Genomic DNA, 21138 nt, shown 5'->3' with positions numbered 1-21138 from the left:
TAGGTGATTACACACACAGACTGACGTATCGGTGGCTGTATTTCGCCCACGACAGAAAACAGGAAGAAAAACAGAACCTGAAAGTTGCAAGGAAGAAAGAGAGGCAAGAATGGAGATGGGCAGAACACAGACTTAGAAGGAAGAGCAAAGAAAACCTACCTCAGAACCACCTACAGAAGGACCTCAACCTCGACAACTCCACTGCAACCCAACACACTAACCCAAAACCCATATGCTGTGCCCACAGCCCCAACCCCAAACCATAACCTCGGTTTTACATCAACCCCCCATAGTACATCTCCACGTCTCTTGCTTCCTCAACACTAACGTACCGTCTAGACCACAGTATTAGAAAAGTTGAAGGTTTGGTACACAAACACAGATGGAATATAAAAATACATTTTTGGAGTGTCACGAAAGAATCAAGATGTCGCCAGACATCATAGCTCTCACAGAAGCGAAACTCACTGGGATGATAACAGACAAAATCTTTCTATTCGGACATTGGATCCTGATGAAAGATATAGGGAGTCTGGGGAGGAGGACTTTCACTGCTAGTCAATAACAATCGGGGATTTAAGGAATTAGAAATAATGGACAGAATGGGCAAAACGGAACAACATAAAACAATTCAATTGCAGTGATGTACAACCCGCCACAGAACAACTGGAGGCCAAGAGAAGAATATGAAGAGAGCAACAGGGCAATGATGGACTCACTAGCTGAGGGAGCCATAAGGGCTCACATAGGTAGGACAAAGTTACTAGTTATGAGTGATTTCAATCACAAGGAGATTGACTGGGAAAACTTGGAGTCACAAGGGGGTTCCGAAACATGGAGATCCATGATGATGGAGGTGGTATTGGAAAACCTCATGCATCAACATGTTAGGGACACTACCAGACAGAGAGGAGAGGATGAACCAGCAAGCCTGGACCTCGTATTCACCTTCAGTGCTTCAGACATCGAGGACATCACATACAAAAGTCGACACAGAGCTAGTGATCATGTGTTTCTAAGCTTCGAATACATAGTAGAGTTAAAAGTGGAGAGGGAAGCAAGAGTAGGATGCATGAAGCCAAAGTACAAAAGTTTAGACTACACAGGCATGAGAAATTTCCTACAAGATGTTCAGTGAGAAAGAGAATTGGTGGGGAAAATCAGTAAACAAAATGATGGACCACGTGACAATAAAATGCAAGGACGCAGAAGAAAAGTTCCATCACAAGGGCAACGGAAATAATGGGAAGACCAGAACAAGCCCTTGCTTCACCCAGAGGTGTATAGAGGCAAAAACTAAGTGTGCTTGAAAATGGAAAAAGTACAGTAGACAAAGAGCCAGGAAAATAAAGAGATTAGTCGAAGACCCAGAAATGAATATGCACATATAAATATGGATGCCCAGCGACAATACAAATACGACATAGCATCAAAAGCCAAGCCTGACCAGAAGCTGTTGTATAGCCACATCAGATGGAAAAGAAGTCAAGGACCAGATAATCAGGCTGAGTAACGAAGGAGGGGAGTTCATAAGAAACGACCGAGAAGTATGTGAGAAGCTCAACATGAGATTTAAAGAAGCATTTACAGAGGAGACAAGAAGGACTCCAGAAAACCAAAATAGTGAAGTACAACAACAAGGGACGAAATACACACACCGAGGAGGAGGCGAAGAGAACTAGATACTTTAAATGCCGTAGGACTGGACATCTCTATATGGGTCCATAAATAGTGAGGAGAGATGCTGTGTGTGCCACTAACTAAAATGTTCAACACATACATTGAAACTAAGCAACTAACAGAGGTGTGGAAGATGGCAACTGTAGTCCCAATTTTTAAGAAAGGAGATTGACATTAGATATTACACTACAAACCAGTGTCCCTGACACTGCAAAATATCATGGAGAAGATTATCAGGAGGAGAGTAGTGGTGCACATAGAAAGAAATAAGCTTTCTACATGACAACCAACATGGTTCAGGGTCACGAACGTACTTGAGAGGGTGTGTAGACTGCATTTTCTTGGACTGCAAGAAGGCAGTGCAATGAATCAAAGAATACTTGACAGGGAGGCAACAACGTGTTATAATATGTGACGAGGTGTCAGAGTGGGCACCTGTGACGAGCAGGTTTCCACAGGGGTCAGTCCTAGGACCCGTGCTGTTTCTGGTATATATGCTTGACATGACAGAGGAGATAAACTCAGAAGTGTCCCTGTTTGTAGATGATGTGAAGTTAGTGAGGAGAATTAAATCAGCAAGCGATCAGGCAGGACTACAAAGGACGTGGACAGGCTGGAAGCCTGGTCCAGCAACTGTCTCCTGGAATTTAACCCAATCAATTGCAAAGTTATGAATGCGAGAAGGGCAAAGAAGACCACAGACAGAGTACAAGCTAGTGGGCGAAAGACTGCAAACCTCACTAGAGTAAAAAGATCTTGGGATGTGGATAAAACTGAGCACATCCCATGAGGCACACATCAATTAGCCCTTTGGGGGTTTCGGCCGTACTAGTACGGCTTACACCCCAGGGTTTTTGACGTTCTAGTATGCCTAAATTCTCAAATCTAGTGAGAGAAAGCTGGTAGGCCTACATATGAAAGAATGGGTCTATGTGGTCAGTGTGCGCAGTATAAAAAAATCCTGCAGCACACAGTGCGTAATGAGAAAGAAAAACTTTGACTGTGTTTTTGGATTAAAATAGCGACTTTGCACTGTATTTTCGTATGGTATTTATTGGTGTATTCTAGTTTTCTTGGTCTCATTTTATAGAGAGGACGACATATTACAGAAATTGAGATGATTTTGACTGGTTTTACAATGAAAAGTACCTTGAAATTGAGCTCAAAGTAGCAGAAATGTTCGATTTTTACCAAAGTTCAAAAGTAAACAAATCATGCTACGCGTCCAATACACGTCAACTGGTGAGTCTAATATTCTTTCACAAGTGCGCTGATATTATATATACCATTTGTACACTAATGCAGTAGTCTGCATAACTGTAAATCTTCTATTTTTTGAAAGTGGAAAGCCAAAGAAATATACGAGGGGCCTGGGGATGTGACTAACGAACAGAGAACGTGTTATTTTAGTGCCAGGAATGTCTTTCTTGTTTATTCTGGACCCTATTCGGAAATTGGCATCTTTTGAAATTTGTGTGAAATTGGCAAAATTGCTAAATTCTGACCACTTTATTGGATAGTTGAAATCTGTAAATGGGTGGTTTCTTGTACTCATTCGTAAGAAAAAATGGAGTTCTAGCGAAATAGTTATGATTTTTGTCGACTAGTACACTGGAATTGGGCGAAAATAGGGCTCAAAGTGGGCAAAATCGCCGATGCGTAAACATCGTCGAGACCGCTAACTTCGCGAGAGCATAATTCCGTAAGTTTTAAATCAAATTTACTTTTGGTGTCATTATGATCGAGAAAAGATTCTCTATCTTTTCATAAGAAAAAAATAATTTTTTTTTTTTAATTTTGTCTACCCTGAGAACAAGTCTCTGAGAGGGCCCGGCGACTCCCAAAGGGCTAGATAACTGCTGCAGCACATAGGCGCCTGGCAAACCTAACGATAGTGTTTTGCACCTCATTAAGGAATCGTTCAAGACTGTACACAGTGTACGTCAGTCCCATATTGGAGTATGCAGCAGCAGTAAAGAACCAACACTTAGTAAAGCACGTCAAGAAATTATAGTAGGACACACCCCTTCCTAAGGGTATGTCCTACTAGGCAGGGATGGATTATCCATTAAGCAAAACAAGCATATGCTTAGGGAATCATGGGATGGAGGTCGCAACAAATTTTCCACTGTCGGATCTACCATGCATGGTATGATGCAAAACTGCAAATGGTGCAACTTAGCCAGGTTCCACAAAAAAGGCTCCCACAATAAATGAAAAAAAAATTAAACATATGTATCTATACATAAAACAGTACTAACAGAGGTTAATGACATATGTTAATCATCGGAATACAACATAATCAGATTCTGGTAACTCATAAACTGCCAGAAAGATCAGCGACACTAAAGTGATCATTCTTTCTTGGTTTATGTTGGGTGTCCCGGTCGGTCGTTCACTGACAGTGAGCGCAGCTACGCTCAGTACAGTGTTGCCAGATGGTCCCGGTCGGTCGTTCACTGACAGTGAGCGCAGCTACGCTCAGTACAGTGTTGCCAGATGGTCCCGGTCGGTCGTTCACTGACAGTGAGCGCAGCTACGCTCAGTACAGTGTTGCCAGATGGTCCCGGTCGGTCGTTCACTGACAGTGAGCGCAGCTACGCTCAGTACAGTGTTGCCAGATGGTCCCGGTCGGTCGTTCACTGACAGTGAGCGCAGCTACGCTCAGTACAGTGTTGCCAGATGGTCCCGGTCGGTCGTTCACTGACAGTGAGCGCAGCTACGCTCAGTACAGTGTTGCCAGATGGTCCCGGTCGGTCGTTCACTGACAGTGAGCGCAGCTACGCTCAGTACAGTGTTGCCAGATGGTCCCGGTCGGTCGTTCACTGACAGTGAGCGCAGCTACGCTCAGTACAGTGTTGCCAGATGGTCCCGGTCGGTCGTTCACTGACAGTGAGCGCAGCTACGCTCAGTACAGTGTTGCCAGATGGTCCCGGTCGGTCGTTCACTGACAGTGAGCGCAGCTACGCTCAGTACAGTGTTGCCAGATGGTCCCGGTCGGTCGTTCACTGACAGTGAGCGCAGCTACGCTCAGTACAGTGTTGCCAGATGGTCCCGGTCGGTCGTTCACTGACAGTGAGCGCAGCTACGCTCAGTACAGTGTTGCCAGATGGTCCCGGTCGGTCGTTCACTGACAGTGAGCGCAGCTACGCTCAGTACAGTGTTGCCAGATGGTCCCGGTCGGTCGTTCACTGACAGTGAGCGCAGCTACGCTCAGTACAGTGTTGCCAGATGGTCCCGGTCGGTCGTTCACTGACAGTGAGCGCAGCTACGCTCAGTACAGTGTTGCCAGATGGTCCCGGTCGGTCGTTCACTGACAGTGAGCGCAGCTACGCTCAGTACAGTGTTGCCAGATGGTCCCGGTCGGTCGTTCACTGACAGTGAGCGCAGCTACGCTCAGTACAGTGTTGCCAGATGGTCCCGGTCGGTCGTTCACTGACAGTGAGCGCAGCTACGCTCAGTACAGTGTTGCCTGATGGTCCCGGTCGGTCGTTCACTGACAGTGAGCGCAGCTACGCTCAGTACAGTGTTGCCAGATGGTCCCGGTCGGTCGTTCACTGACAGTGAGCGCAGCTACGCTCAGTACAGTGTTGCCAGATGGTCCCGGTCGGTCGTTCACTGACAGTGAGCGCAGCTACGCTCAGTACAGTGTTGCCAGATGGTCCCGGTCGGTCGTTCACTGACAGTGAGCGCAGCTACGCTCAGTACAGTGTTGCCAGATGGTCCCGGTCGGTCGTTCACTGACAGTGAGCGCAGCTACGCTCAGTACAGTGTTGCCAGATGGTCCCGGTCGGTCGTTCACTGACAGTGAGCGCAGCTACGCTCAGTACAGTGTTGCCAGATGGTCCCGGTCGGTCGTTCACTGACAGTGAGCGCAGCTACGCTCAGTACAGTGTTGCCAGATGGTCCCGGTCGGTCGTTCACTGACAGTGAGCGCAGCTACGCTCAGTACAGTGTTGCCAGATGGTCCCGGTCGGTCGTTCACTGACAGTGAGCGCAGCTACGCTCAGTACAGTGTTGCCAGATGGTCCCGGTCGGTCGTTCACTGACAGTGAGCGCAGCTACGCTCAGTACAGTGTTGCCAGATGGTCCCGGTCGGTCGTTCACTGACAGTGAGCGCAGCTACGCTCAGTACAGTGTTGCCAGATGGTCCCGGTCGGTCGTTCACTGACAGTGAGCGCAGCTACACTCAGTACAGTGTTGCCAGATGGTCCCGGTCGGTCGTTCACTGACCCGTGACTGACGCAGCTACGCTCAGTACAGTGTTGCCAGATGGTCCCGGTCGGTCGTTCACTGACAGTGAGCGCAGCTACGCTCAGTACAGTGTTGCCAGATGGTCCCGGTCGGTCGTTCACTGACAGTGAGCGCAGCTACGCTCAGTACAGTGTTGCCAGATGGTCCCGGTCGGTCGTTCACTGACAGTGAGCGCAGCTACGCTCAGTACAGTGTTGCCAGATGGTCCCGGTCGGTCGTTCACTGACAGTGAGCGCAGCTACTCAGTACAGTGTTGCTCAGCTACTCAGTGTTGCCAGATGGTCCCGGTCGGTCGTTCACTGACAGTGAGCGCAGCTACGCTCAGTACAGTGTTGCCAGATGGTCCCGGTCGGTCGTTCACTGACAGTGAGCGCAGCTACGCTCAGTACAGTGTTGCCAGATGGTCCCGGTCGGTCGTTCACTGACAGTGAGCGCAGCTACGCTCAGTACAGTGTTGCCAGATGGTCCCGGTCGGTCGTTCACTGACAGTGAGCGCAGCTACGCTCAGTACAGTGTTGCCAGATGGTCCCGGTCGGTCGTTCACTGACAGTGAGCGCAGCTACGCTCAGTACAGTGTTGCCAGATGGTCCCGGTCGGTCGTTCACTGACAGTGAGCGCAGCTACGCTCAGTACAGTGTTGCCAGATGGTCCCGGTCGGTCGTTCACTGACAGTGAGCGCAGCTACGCTCAGTACAGTGTTGCCAGATGGTCCCGGTCGGTCGTTCACTGACAGTGAGCGCAGCTACGCTCAGTACAGTGTTGCCTGATGGTCCCGGTCGGTCGTTCACTGACAGTGAGCGCAGCTACGCTCAGTACAGTGTTGCCAGATGGTCCCGGTCGGTCGTTCACTGACAGTGAGCGCAGCTACGCTCAGTACAGTGTTGCCAGATGGTCCCGGTCGGTCGTTCACTGACAGTGAGCGCAGCTACGCTCAGTACAGTGTTGCCAGATGGTCCCGGTCGGTCGTTCACTGACAGTGAGCGCAGCTACGCTCAGTACAGTGTTGCCAGATGGTCCCGGTCGGTCGTTCACTGACAGTGAGCGCAGCTACGCTCAGTACAGTGTTGCCAGATGGTCCCGGTCGGTCGTTCACTGACAGTGAGCGCAGCTACGCTCAGTACAGTGTTGCCAGATGGTCCCGGTCGGTCGTTCACTGACAGTGAGCGCAGCTACGCTCAGTACAGTGTTGCCAGATGGTCCCGGTCGGTCGTTCACTGACAGTGAGCGCAGCTACGCTCAGTACAGTGTTGCCAGATGGTCCCGGTCGGTCGTTCACTGACAGTGAGCGCAGCTACGCTCAGTACAGTGTTGCCAGATGGTCCCGGTCGGTCGTTCACTGACAGTGAGCGCAGCTACGCTCAGTACAGTGTTGCCAGATGGTCCCGGTCGGTCGTTCACTGACAGTGAGCGCAGCTACGCTCAGTACAGTGTTGCCTGATGGTCCCGGTCGGTCGTTCACTGACAGTGAGCGCAGCTACGCTCAGTACAGTGTTGCCAGATGGTCCCGGTCGGTCGTTCACTGACAGTGAGCGCAGCTACGCTCAGTACAGTGTTGCCAGATGGTCCCGGTCGGTCGTTCACTGACAGTGAGCGCAGCTACGCTCAGTACAGTGTTGCCAGATGGTCCCGGTCGGTCGTTCACTGACAGTGAGCGCAGCTACGCTCAGTACAGTGTTGCCAGATGGTCCCGGTCGGTCGTTCACTGACAGTGAGCGCAGCTACGCTCAGTACAGTGTTGCCAGATGGTCCCGGTCGGTCGTTCACTGACAGTGAGCGCAGCTACGCTCAGTACAGTGTTGCCAGATGGTCCCGGTCGGTCGTTCACTGACAGTGAGCGCAGCTACGCTCAGTACAGTGTTGCCAGATGGTCCCGGTCGGTCGTTCACTGACAGTGAGCGCAGCTACGCTCAGTACAGTGTTGCCAGATGGTCCCGGTCGGTCGTTCACTGACAGTGAGCGCAGCTACGCTCAGTACAGTGTTGCCAGATGGTCCCGGTCGGTCGTTCACTGACAGTGAGCGCAGCTACGCTCAGTACAGTGTTGCCAGATGGTCCCGGTCGGTCGTTCACTGACAGTGAGCGCAGCTACGCTCAGTACAGTGTTGCCTGATGGTCCCGGTCGGTCGTTCACTGACAGTGAGCGCAGCTACGCTCAGTACAGTGTTGCCAGATGGTCCCGGTCGGTCGTTCACTGACAGTGAGCGCAGCTACGCTCAGTACAGTGTTGCCAGATGGTCCCGGTCGGTCGTTCACTGACAGTGAGCGCAGCTACGCTCAGTACAGTGTTGCCAGATGGTCCCGGTCGGTCGTTCACTGACAGTGAGCGCAGCTACGCTCAGTACAGTGTTGCCAGATGGTCCCGGTCGGTCGTTCACTGACAGTGAGCGCAGCTACGCTCAGTACAGTGTTGCCAGATGGTCCCGGTCGGTCGTTCACTGACAGTGAGCGCAGCTACGCTCAGTACAGTGTTGCCAGATGGTCCCGGTCGGTCGTTCACTGACAGTGAGCGCAGCTACGCTCAGTACAGTGTTGCCAGATGGTCCCGGTCGGTCGTTCACTGACAGTGAGCACAGCTACGCTCAGTACAGTGTTGCCAGATGGTCCCGGTCGGTCGTTCACTGACAGTGAGCTCAGCTACGCTCAGTACAGTGTTGCCAGATGGTCCCGGTCGGTCGTTCACTGACAGTGAGCGCAGCTACGCAGTCAGTATGGTCCCGGTCGGTCGTTCACTGAGTGTTGTACAGTGATGGTGGTCTCGGTCGGTCGTTCACTGACAGTGAGCGCAGCTACGCTCAGTACAGTGTTGCCTGATGGTCCCGGTCGGTCGTTCACTGACAGTGAGCGCAGCTACGCTCAGTACAGTGTTGCCAGATGGTCCCGGTCGGTCGTTCACTGACAGTGAGCGCAGCTACGCTCAGTACAGTGTTGCCAGATGGTCCCGGTCGGTCGTTCACTGACAGTGAGTGCAGCTACGCTCAGTACAGTGTTGCCTGATGGTCCCGGTCGGTCGTTCACTGACAGTGAGCGCAGCTACGCTCAGTACAGTGTTGCCTGATGGTCCCGGTCGGTCGTTCACTGACAGTGAGCGCAGCTACGCTCAGTACAGTGTTGCCAGATGGTCCCGGTCGGTCGTTCACTGACAGTGAGCGAAGCTACGCTCAGTACAGTGTTGCCAGATGGTCCCGGTCGGTCGTTCACTGACAGTGAGCGCAGCTACGCTCAGTACAGTGTTGCCAGATGGTCCCGGTCGGTCGTTCACTGACAGTGAGCGCAGCTATGCTCAGTACAGTGTTGCCAGATGGTCCCGGTCGGTCGTTCACTGACAGTGAGTGCAGCTACGCTCAGTACAGTGTTGCCTGATGGTCCCGGTCGGTCGTTCACTGACAGTGAGCGCAGCTACGCTCAGTACAGTGTTGCCAGATGGTCCCGGTCGGTCGTTCACTGACAGTGAGCGCAGCTACGCTCAGTACAGTGTTGCCTGATGGTCCCGGTCGTTCGTTCACTGACAGTGAGCGCAGCTACGCTCAGTACAGTGTTGCCAGATGGTCCTGGTCGGTCGTTCACTGACAGTGAGCGCAGCTACGCTCAGTAAAGTGTTGTCAGATGGTCCCGGTCGGTCGTTCACTGACAGTGAGCGCAGCTACGCTCAGTACAGTGTTGCCTGATGGTCCCGGTCGGTCGTTCACTGACAGTGAGCGCAGCTACGCTCAGTACAGTGTTGCCAGATGGTCCGGTCGGTCGTTCACTGACAGTGAGCGCAGCTACGCTCAGTACAGTGTTGCCTGATGGTCCCGGTCCTTCGTTCACTGACAGTGAGCGCAGCTACGCTCAGTACAGTGTTGCCAGATGGTCCCGGTCGGTCGTTCACTGACAGTGAGCGCAGCTACGCTCAGTACAGTGTTGCCAGATGGTCCCGGTCGGTCGTTCACTGACAGTGAGCGCAGCTACGCTCAGTACAGTGTTGCCTGATGGTCCCGGTCGGTCGTTCACTGACAGTGAGCGCAGCTACGCTCAGTACAGTGTTGCCAGATGGTCCCGGTCGGTCGTTCACTGACAGTGAGCGCAGCTATGCTCAGTACAGTGTTGCCAGATGGTCCCGGTCGGTCGTTCACTGACAGTGAGTATGCTCAGTACAGTGTTGCCAGATGGTCCCGGTCGGTCGTTCACTGACAGTGAGTGCAGCTACGCTCAGTACAGTGTTGCCTGATGGTCCCGGTCGGTCGTTCACTGACAGTGAGCACAGCTACGCTCAGTACAGTGTTGCCAGATGGTCCCGATCGGTCGTTCACTGACAGTGAGCGCAGCTACGCTCAGTACAGTGCTGCCAGATGGTCCTGGTCAGTTGTTCACTGACAGTGAGCGCAGCTACGCTCAGTACAGTTTTGCCTGATGGTCCCGGTCGTTCGTTCACTGACAGTGAGCGCAGCTACGCTCAGTACAGTGTTGCCAGATGGTCCCGGTCGGTCGTTCACTGACAGTGAGCGCAGCTACGCTCAGTACAGTGTTGTCAGATGGTCCCGGTCGGTCGTTCACTGACAGTGAGCGCAGCTACGCTCAGTACAGTGTTGCCTGATGGTCCCGGTCGGTCGTTCACTGACAGTGAACGCAGCTACGCTCAGTACAGTGTTGCCAGATGGTCCGGTCGGTCGTTCACTGACAGTAAGCACAGCTACGCTCAGTACAGTGTTGCCAGATGGTCCCGGTCGGTCGTTCTCTGACAGTGAGCGCAGCTACGCACAGTACAGTGTTGCCTGATGGTCCCTGTCGGTCGTTCACTGACAGTGAGCGCAGCTACGCTCAGTACAGTGTTGCCTGATGGTCCCGGTCGGTCGTTCACTGACAGTAGTGCAGCTACGCTCAGTACAGTGTTGCCTGATGGTCCCGGTCGGTCTTTCACTGACAGTCAGCGCAGCTATGCTCAGTACAGTGTTGCCAGATGGTCCCGGTCGGTCGTTCACTGACAGTGAGCGCAGCTACGCTCAGTACAGTGTTGCCTGATGGTCCCGGTCGGTCGTTCACTGACAGTAGTGCAGCTACGCTCAGTACAGTGTTGTCAGATGGTCCGGTCGGTCATTCACTGAGAGTGAGCGCAGCTACGCTCAGTACAGTGTTGCCAGATGGTCCCGGTCGGTCGTTCACTGACAGTGAGCGCAGCTACGCTCAGTAAAGTGTTGCCAGATGGTTCTGGTCGGTCTTTCACTGACAGTGAGAGCAGCTAGCTCAATACAGTGTTGCCACACGGTCCCGTTCGATCGTTCACTGACAGTGAGTGCAGCTACGCTCTGCACAATGTTTCCAGATGGTCCCGTTCGGTCGTTCACTGAGAGTGAGTGCAGCTAAGCTCAGTACAGTATAGCCAGATGATCCCGTTCAGTCGTTCACTGAGGTGAGTGCAGCCAAACTCAGTACAGTGCTGCCAGATGGTCCCGATCGGTCGTTCACTGACAGTGAATGCAGCTACGCTCTGCACAATGTTGCCAGATTGTCCTGCTCGGTCGTTCACTGAGAGTGAGTGCAGATACGCTCAGTAGAGTCTTGCCAGATGGTCCTTGTTCAGTCATTCACTGAGAGCAAGTGCAGCTGCGCTCAGTACAGTGTTGCCAAATGATCACGTTCAGTCTTTCACTGAGAGTGAGTGCAGCTGGGCTCAGTACAGTGTTGCCAAATTGTCCTGTTCAGGCGTCCACTGAGTGTGCACGTGCGCTCACTAGTGTTGCCAGATGGTCCCGTTCAGTCGTCCACTGAGATTAGAGCTGCGCACAGTATAATGTTCCCAGATGGTCCCGTTCTGTCTTTCACTGAGAGTGAGTGCAGCTGCGCTCAGTACAGAGTTGCCAGATGGTCCCGTTGTGTCATTCATTGAGAGTGAGTGCAGCTATGCTCAGTACAATGTTGCCAGAAGTTCCCGTTCAGTCGTCCACTGAGAGTGCAGGTGCGCTCACTAGTATTGCCAGATGGTCCCTGTTGAGAATTTTGGCCTTACCAGCTATGTGTAATTATAACTATATATAATGAACACTTAGCTGATAAATGACAGCAAATCGTCTACACAGCCGCCCCTGCAGACGAGGTCTAGAAGCTGTCGAAACCATCACAACATTGGGCTGTCAAGAGATACAATTTGTAAGTATAAATTACCCCTAGGGGGTGTTATGTCAGCATATTTCATTCGATGATGGCTGACGAAATACCTACTTGTTTGGACTCAAAAGTCCACACCTTACTGCCGATTATAGGTTGATTACAAACTCCTTGTGACTCAAGAATTGCGCAATCCCCCGATCTACAAGAAATTCGTAACATACCTTGCTCTTTGTAACGTGAGCTATGGTGTTCTCAACACCTTCGACAGGTATCGGTGACTTGATAGAAGCTGAAGTGTCCTTGGATGTCCACGTCTTCCATTGTCTAGGAAACGCACACTGGTACACTATGTTCCACAAGATTTGTCTTTATTGTTCACAATGTATCACAAGAGAAGCTGATCACACTTCTCTTAAGTGTTTATTGTGTTTGAGACACTTGTTCACACTAATGCACAGATCAGTATCCTGGCGTCAGTGTCACTCTCCCTAGAGTCAAAGATAGTCTCGCGTCGCCACACCGCCCCAAGCCGTCACTGCCCTAGCACAAAAAAAAAAACTCTGACCTAGTACCTTGCATCCTTGTCACCTCCTCAATGAAGCAAAGCAGAATGTTTGTTTCTTGCTGTCTTAAGCATAGACAACAATGTACACTATTTTTACTATGGTAATAAAGTGGGAGCAGGATTTTCCTTAATTGTCCTGCTAAGTAAGAGATGTACTGTCTCTTATAAAAATACACTTTGCAACACCACTGCAAGGAGCAGAGGTCACTTGACTACGTGGCATAGCATCTGTGATCAGTTAGTCACTCTAGCAGTAAACAAGATGCTCGCCCCTTCTGAGGGCTTGGCCACTCAGGGCTGAAAGGGGCTGAAGGGGCTGAAAGGGCTGAAGGGGGCTGATACCCCCCTCCTGGAGAAAATTTCTCCACACTGGGGTTCGAAGGACCAAATTCTGTTGAGAATTTTGGCCTTACCAGCTATGTGTAATTATAACTATATATAATGAACACTTAGCTGATAAATGACAGCAAATCGTCTACACAGCCGCCCCTGCAGACGAGGTCTTGAAGCTGTCGAAACCATCACAACATTGGGCTGTCAAGAGATACAATTTGTAAGTATAAATTACCCCTAGGGGGTGTTATGTCAGCATATTTCATTCGATGATGGCTGACGAAATACCTACTTGTTTGGACTCAAAAGTCCACACCTTACTGCCAATTATAGGTTGATTACAAACTCCTTGTGACTCAAGAATTGCGCAATCCCCCGATCTACAAGAAATTCGTAACATACCTTGCTCTTTGTAACGTGAGCTATGGTGTTCTCAACACCTTCGACAGGTATTGGTGACTTGATAGAAGCTGAAGTGTCCTTGGATGTCCACGTCTTCCATTGTCTAGGAAACGCACACTGGTACACTATGTTCCACAAGATTTGTCTTTATTGTTCACAATGTATCACAAGAGAAGCTGATCACACTTCTCTTAAGTGTTTATTGTGTTTGAGACACTTGTTCACACTAACGCACAGATCAGTATCCTGGCGTCAGTGTCACTCTCCCTAGAGTCAAAGATAGTCTCGCGTCGCCACACCGCCCCAAGCCGTCACTGCCCTAGCACAAAAAAAAAACGCTGACCTAGTACCTTGCATCCTTGTCACCTCCTCGATGAAGCAAAGCAGAATGTTTGTTTCTTGCTGTCTTAAGCATAGACAACAATGTACACTATTTTTACTATGGTAATAAAGTGGGAGCAGGATTTTCCTTAATTGTCCTGCTAAGTAAGAGATGTACTGTCTCTTATAAAAATACACTTTGCAACACTGCTGCAAGGAGCAGAGGTCACTTGACTACGTGGCATAGCATCTGTGATCAATTACTCACTCTAGCAGTAAACAAGACGCTCGCCCCTTCTGAGGGCTTGGCCACTCAGGGCTGAAAGGGGCTGAAGGGGCTGAAAATTCTGAAGGGGGCTGATACCCCCCTCCTGGAGAAAATTTCTCCACAGTCCCGTTCAGTCGTTCACTGAGACTGAGTACAGTTGTGCTCAGTACAGTGTTGCCATATGGTCTTGTTCAGTCGTCCACTGAGAATGAGTGTAGCTGCGCTAAGAACAGTATTGCCAAATGGCCCCGTTCAGTCGTCTGAGAGCGCAGCTGCGCTCAGTAGTGTTGCCAGAAGTTCCCGTTCATTCGTTCACTGAGAGTGAGTGCAGCTGCTCTAAGTACAGTGTTGCCAGAAAGTCACGTTCATTCGTTCACACAGAGTTGGTGCAGCGGCTCTCAGTATAGTGTTACCAGATGGTCCCGTTCAGACTTCCACTGAGAGTGGGGCTGCGGTCAGAAGTGTTGCTAGATGGTCCCGTTCAGTTGTTTATTGAGAGTGCAGCTGGGGTCAGAAGTGTTGCTAGATGGTCCTGTTCAGTTGTTTATTGAGAGTGAGTGCAGCTACGCTCAGTAGAGTAGTACCAGATGGTCCCGTTCAGTCATCCACTGAGAGTGCAGCTGCGCTCACTAGTGTTGCCAGATGGTCTCGTTCAGTCGTCCACTGAGATTGAGTGCATCTGCGCTCAGAACAGTATTGTCATATGGTAACATTCAGTAGTCTGAGAGTGCAGTTGCGCTCAGTAGCGTTCCCAGATGGTCATGGTCAGTCGTTCACTGAGAGTGAGGGCAGCTGCACTCAATACAGTCTTGCCAGATGGTCCCGGTCAGCCGTCCACTGAGAGTGCAGCTGCCGTCACTAGTGTTGCCAGATGGTCCCGCTCAGTCGTTCACTGAGATTGACTGCAGATGCACTCAGTACAGTGTTGGCAGATGGTCTCGTTCTGTCGTCCACTGAGAGTGATTGCAGCTGCACTCAGAACAGTATTGTCATATGGTCCCATTCAGTCGTCTGAGAGTGCAGCTGCACTCAGTAGTGTTGCCAGATGGTCCCAGTCAGTCGTTCACTGAGAGTGAGTGCAGCTTCTCTCAGTACAGTGTTGTCAGATGGTCCGGTTCAGTCGTCCACTGAGAGAACAGTTGCGCTCAGTAGTGCTGCCAGATGGTCCCGTTCACTCATTCACTTAGAGTTGGTGCAGTGGCTCTCAGTATAGTGTTACCAGATTGTCCCCTTCAGACTTCCACTGAGAGTGCAGCTGTGGTCAGAAGTGTTGCTAGATGGTCCCGTTCAGTTGTTCATTGAGAGTGAGTGCAGCTACGCTCAGTACAGTGTTGCTGTCAGCATAGTTGCTGATCCCTTTATATGTGTTGTATAGCGTATTATAGTACCATCCATGTGCTTTATATAGAAGATCCCTATTAGGCCGAGTGACTGTTTGTGTGACGTCACGGGATGCTCCATGAGTGAGCAGGACAGGCTACCTCGGCCTCACTGGATGAATAGACATAGAAGAAGGCAGAACACGCAAGGCTGGGCTCCATCTCCCATTACCACAGTCTGACAATATAGCATTACCATCCAACAAGTGAGTTTACCTTATCCATCAATCTCCTACCGAACCCCACATGATAATTTGGTGACAGCGGTATGGGCATAAAATTTATAATTACGCAGATGTATGGAGATTTCTTTCGACCAGCCAGCATGACTGTCGCCAGTAGGCCGACCTAACCCCAGCCAGCTACCCCAAGCCTGCTACTCTCTCAAGCGTCTATCAGCCTCTACAGTGTAGAGGCTGATAGACGCTAACATAAAAAGACTGACCAGTGAATGGTGTAGAGTCTACACCATTCACTGGTCAGTCTTTTTATATTAGTGTTTATCTGCTTATTTGCATCACTCCCGAGGGGTTGACCCGTGTTTGCAAAGTAAGCCAGTAAGACAGTCTGTGGTGGGGGAGTCAGAACAACCCAGTCAGCCCAAGCCTGATACCATCCAACCTTTGCCTGCCAAGCCAGCTTTCCACCCTTGCTGTACTTATCATGAGAATTTATCAAACTATTCTGTGTGAAGGGTTAAGATAAGCCAGCCAGCAACTTACCCAGGTGTCTTACTCCAGTACTCAAGCAAGTGGGTACAGTCTTCCTCATCGCTTGTGCTTCAAGCTCCAAGCCATTCTGAGTGCTTTTTCATCCCTGAGGTGTTGTGGTATTTTGTGGGTCTGTTTTAAGCTAGCCGGCTTAGAATTTTCTTCGTGCCAGTGAGGGTGTCCCCAGTGAGGCTTATGCCGTTCATGCCATAGGCCCAGTTACCACGCAGTCTCGTCCTTAGCCCTGTTTCAGCCCACTCACCCACTCACTGACACCGGCCTCAGATGCCTCACTCAGCCACTCACCCACTCACCCAACCACTACCACTGTGTTTTGGTACTCTTACTACGGGTTCCGACACCATATTTTAAGGACCACATAGGGGGTCAAGAGCTAGAGTGTGTTTGGCACCACCGTTAAAAGCCTCCTGGATGAATAGACATAGAAGAAGGCAGAACACGCAAGGCTGGGCTCCATCTCCCATTACCACAGTCTGACAATATAGCATTACCATCCAACAAGTGAGTTTACCTTATCCATCAATCTCCTACCGAACCCCACATGATAATTTGGTGACAGCGGTATGGGCGTAAAATTTATAATTACGCAGATGTATGGAGATTTCTTTCGACCAGCCAGCATGACTGTCGCCAGTAGGCCGACCTAACCCCAGCCAGCTACCCCAAGCCTGCTACTCTCTCAAGCGTCTATCAGCCTCTACAGTGTAGAGGCTGATAGACGCTAATATAAAAAGACTGACCAGTGAATGGTGTAGAGTCTACACCATTCACTGGTCAGTCTTTTTATATTAGCGTTTATCTGCTTATTTGCATCACTCCCGAGGGGTTGACCCGAGTTTGCAAAGTAAGCCAGTAAGACAGTCTGTGGTGGGGGAGTCAGAACAACCCAGTCAGCCCAAGCCTGATACCATCCAACCTTTGCCTGCCAAGCCAGCTTTCCACCCTTGCTGTACTTATCATGAGAAGTTATCAAACTATTCTGTGTGAAGGGTTAAGGTAAGCCAGCCAGCAACTAACCCAGGTGTCTTACTCCAGTACTCAAGCAAGTGGGTACAGTCTTCCTCATCGCTTGTGCTTCAAGCTCCAAGCCATTCTGAGTGCTTTTTCATCCCTGAGGTGTTGTGGTATTTTGCGGGTCTGTTTTAAGCCAGCCGGCTTAGAATTTTCTTCGTGCCAGTGAGGGTGTCCCCAGTGAGGCTTATGCCGTTCATGCCATAGGCCCAGTTACCACGCAGTCTCGTCCTTAGCCCTGTTTCAGCCCACTCACCCACTCACTGACACTGGCCTCAGATGCCTCACTCAGCCACTCACCCACTCACCCAACCACTACCACTGTGTTTTGGTACTCTTACTACGGGTTCCGACACCATATTTTAAGGACCACATAGGGGGTCAAGAGCTAGAGTGTGTTTGGCACCACCGTTAAAAGCCTCCTGGATGAATAGACATAGAAGAAGGCAGAACACGCAAGGCTGGGCTCCATCTCCCATTACCACAGTCTGACAATATAGCATTACCATCCAACAAGTGAGTTTACCTTATCCATCAATCTCCTACCGAACCCCACATGATAATTTGGTGACAGCGGTATGGGCGTAAAATTTATAATTACGCAGATGTATGGAGATTTCTTTCGACCAGCCAGCATGACTGTCGCCAGTAGGCCGACCTAACCCCAGCCAGCTACCCCAAGCCTGCTACTCTCTCAAGCGTCTATCAGCCTCTACAGTGTAGAGGCTGATAGACGCTAATATAAGAAGACTGACCAGTGAATGGTGTAGAGTCTACACCATTCACTGGTCAGTCTTTTTATATTAGCGTTTATCTGCTTATTTGCATCACTCCCGAGGGGTTGACCCGAGTTTGCAAAGTAAGCCAGTAAGACAGTCTGTGGTGGGGGAGTCAGAACAACCCAGTCAGCCCAAGCCTGATACCATCCAACCTTTGCCTGCCAAGCCAGCTTTCCACCCTTGCTGTACTTATCATGAGAAGTTATCAAACTATTCTGTGTGAAGGGTTAAGATAAGCCAGCCAGCAACTAACCCAGGTGTCTTACTCCAGTACTCAAGCAAGTGGGTACAGTCTTCCTCATCGCTTGTGCTTCAAGCTCCAAGCCATTCTGAGTGCTTTTTCATCCCTGAGGTGTTGTGGTATTTTGCGGGTCTGTTTTAAGCCAGCCGGCTTAGAATTTTCTTCGTGCCAGTGAGGGTGTCCCCAGTGAGGCTTATGCCGTTCATCCCATAGGCCCAGTTACCACGCAGTCTCGTCCTTAGCCCTGTTTCAGCCCACTCACCCACTCACTGACACCGGCCTCAGATGCCTCACTCAGCCACTCACCCACTCACCCAACCACTACCACTGTGTTTTGGTACTCTTACTACGGGTTCCGACACCATATTTTAAGGACCACATAGGGGGTCAAGAGCTAGAGTGTGTTTGGCACCACCGTTAAAAGCCTCCTGTGTGAAGTATATCGTCGATGTAAGCGCAATTCTACGATCACGTGTGCAGAGGACAGTAGCCAGCCACGAGAGGATATAAACATCCACCACCATCTACCTCATTCTTCACCAAGTTGCTACAGTGATAATATTTTTTTCATAGAGACTTTTGAGAGTGTTGAGACATTTCTTTTTGTGTTCCAGTGATTTTTTCTTAGTGACATTCAGTAACTCTCGATTAGACTCAGTGTTTATTATATACTGTTTGCAATATTTTTTTTATCTTCTTAATTCACTGTTAATTTTCGTGCTTTATCTTATGTCTGTTGTGTTGTGCTTCTTTTTTTTATACACTTGAAGTAAGTACCTCAGTGTTTTTCCTTTGTTGTGTGTGCAACATATAAGCAGTATAAAATTTGTGTTTACACTTCACAATCACCTTGTGTTCAAAGTATTGCAGTGAAGTAATTCGGTAATTTATTACCTTGTATTCTGCATCACAACTCAGTGTTGTTTGTTATATTTTTTATCCCAGCATTTGTGTATTCTTGCCAGTTTATTTAATTTTTCTCTGTGTGTTGAACATTTTTGTGTTCATATTCCTTTTATTTAGCCAGTGTCTAATTTGTCTTATTTCCATAGACAATAGTGCCATTGTTTTGTTCAAGCAAGATAATTATTTTTTCAAAGTTTTCACACATCAAGTTCCACAGCAAGAAAATTATAGTATTTTGTTTATGTTGATGTGGTGTGTTCTGCATCACTGTATCACTGCATCACCTTTTTGTTCTGTGTTTTTGCACCAATTAATTTTCATGTTTCATTGAACAAATTCACTCTTAGTGCAATTTTTAAGCTGTTCATTTAAAGTAAATTGTTCTTTTGCTTGTTCAGTAAGTGTTGCTTAAGCTGAAATTAAGAGTTAATGTGTTCACTAAGTTCATTCCTTGCTATATTTTTTTTTCTTGTAAACAGTGTTTTCTTGTGTGTGTAATTTTCTTTTATTATTGCTACATTGACTCATTTTGCAATAATTCTTGTGCAAACATTGTGTTGTCATTAAAAATTTTCTTGCAGAAATTTTAAGTAGTGTTGTGCAGTACTCTAGATTATCAATTGTTATTTGCAGTTTTGCTACAGTTCATTTCAGTGCAGTTTCTTAAGCTCTTTTATGTGCATAATATTTTATTCTTTCTGTTCCATTTTATTTTATTTCAGTGAATTGTTTCCCAGTTTGTTTTACTTTGCACAAGCTTTATTGAGTCCATTTTAACATTTTTGATTGATTCATCATTTTATTTTTGTATTTCCCTATTGCATTAAAAGTAAAGACAACTCACTGTGCCATTCATTCAATTTACAGTAAATTTGAGCAAATTAGATTTGAGTAAAGTACAAGTTCTCTTGATTTTCAAAGTGTTGCTTGTTCAGTTGAGTATTATCTTTTGTGACTGTGAGTTTCCTTGCTTACTGTGTGACCTGTCAATTTTTAATTACTTATGCAGAATAGTTAAGCATTTTCTTCCCATTTAAGTTCAATGTGTTGTGTGTTCCTCAATTACATTTTCTTACATTTTCTTACATTTCCTTACAGTTTCTCTAAATTCTTGCTTTGCATTTTGCAAACATGTCTCAAGTCTTCTCAAGCAATGCCACAGCACATGCTGCTAGTACAACCAATAATGCATCAGTTCAAAATTTGAGTAATCCTTTATCAAACAATAGACACACTCAGACTTCTAGCCTGCATAATTTTAGTTGTGATCCTTATGATGCTATGCCATTGTTCAATGGTAATCCAGAAAACCTTGAAGGTTGGTTTACTGCTGTTCGAGCCAGAGCTAATGCTTCAGTTGATGGTCTTCCATCAGAGAGTTGTTTAATTAGTATCGGAAAGGAGAGTTTAGCCCGTTCTCCAGCCGCCTCACATGTGTTCAACTTGATTCGTATGAAGGACTTTCAAGATCTAACCAGGTGGCAATATTATGAACAGTTAATCTGTAATTATATTGAACTGGTGCGAGAAACCGATCCTTTTGTCGTTCTCAATGAATTAGTGTGTACAGCTCCGAGGCCAGAGGAGTCATTAGATTAGTTTCCCCTTCGTCTAAATAACCTAATGTCCTCATTTGTTAAAGCAGGTCAAAATTCCAAGTACCTTAAAGACAATGATAAACCAGCCCTTGAGGGGTTTGCTAAATTAGCAGCATTCAGAGTTATCAAACAGCTAATGCCACCGACATCAATGTATGTGTACAATTCTAGTCCTCTAAATGCTACTATGGGACCACTTGCAGCTCTCATCCATGTACGTAATTTGTGTCCCGAGGGAACCTTCCCTTATCGAAAGTCTACACCAGCCACTTTTTCTACTCCCGTACCTCCTCTAGTTTGTGCTACTACCAAAACTCCCAATCTAAATCACTCGTGACCATCATCTAAAGCTAGTGTTAAGAGTCATCATTCCCGTAGCACCCGTAGTATGTATAGTACCTTTAGTCAAAGAACTTGCTACAATTGTGGTTTCCGTGGCCATATTGCAATTAATTGTTCTGATAGTCACCCTAAGAGGCGTCGTACTGATGACGAGTACCAGTCAGATCTTCCCTGCTGTGCTTATAGAATACATGGACATGACACATTTGAGTACAATGCTCTCTACAACCTTCAGTACTCTAGAT

Source organism: Cherax quadricarinatus, unplaced genomic scaffold (genome assembly GCF_038502225.1).
Source record: "Cherax quadricarinatus isolate ZL_2023a unplaced genomic scaffold, ASM3850222v1 Contig1031, whole genome shotgun sequence".
NCBI lineage: Eukaryota > Metazoa > Arthropoda > Malacostraca > Decapoda > Parastacidae > Cherax > Cherax quadricarinatus.
The sequence above is the reverse complement of the archived record's forward strand: the minus strand, read 5'-3'. Positions refer to the sequence as shown.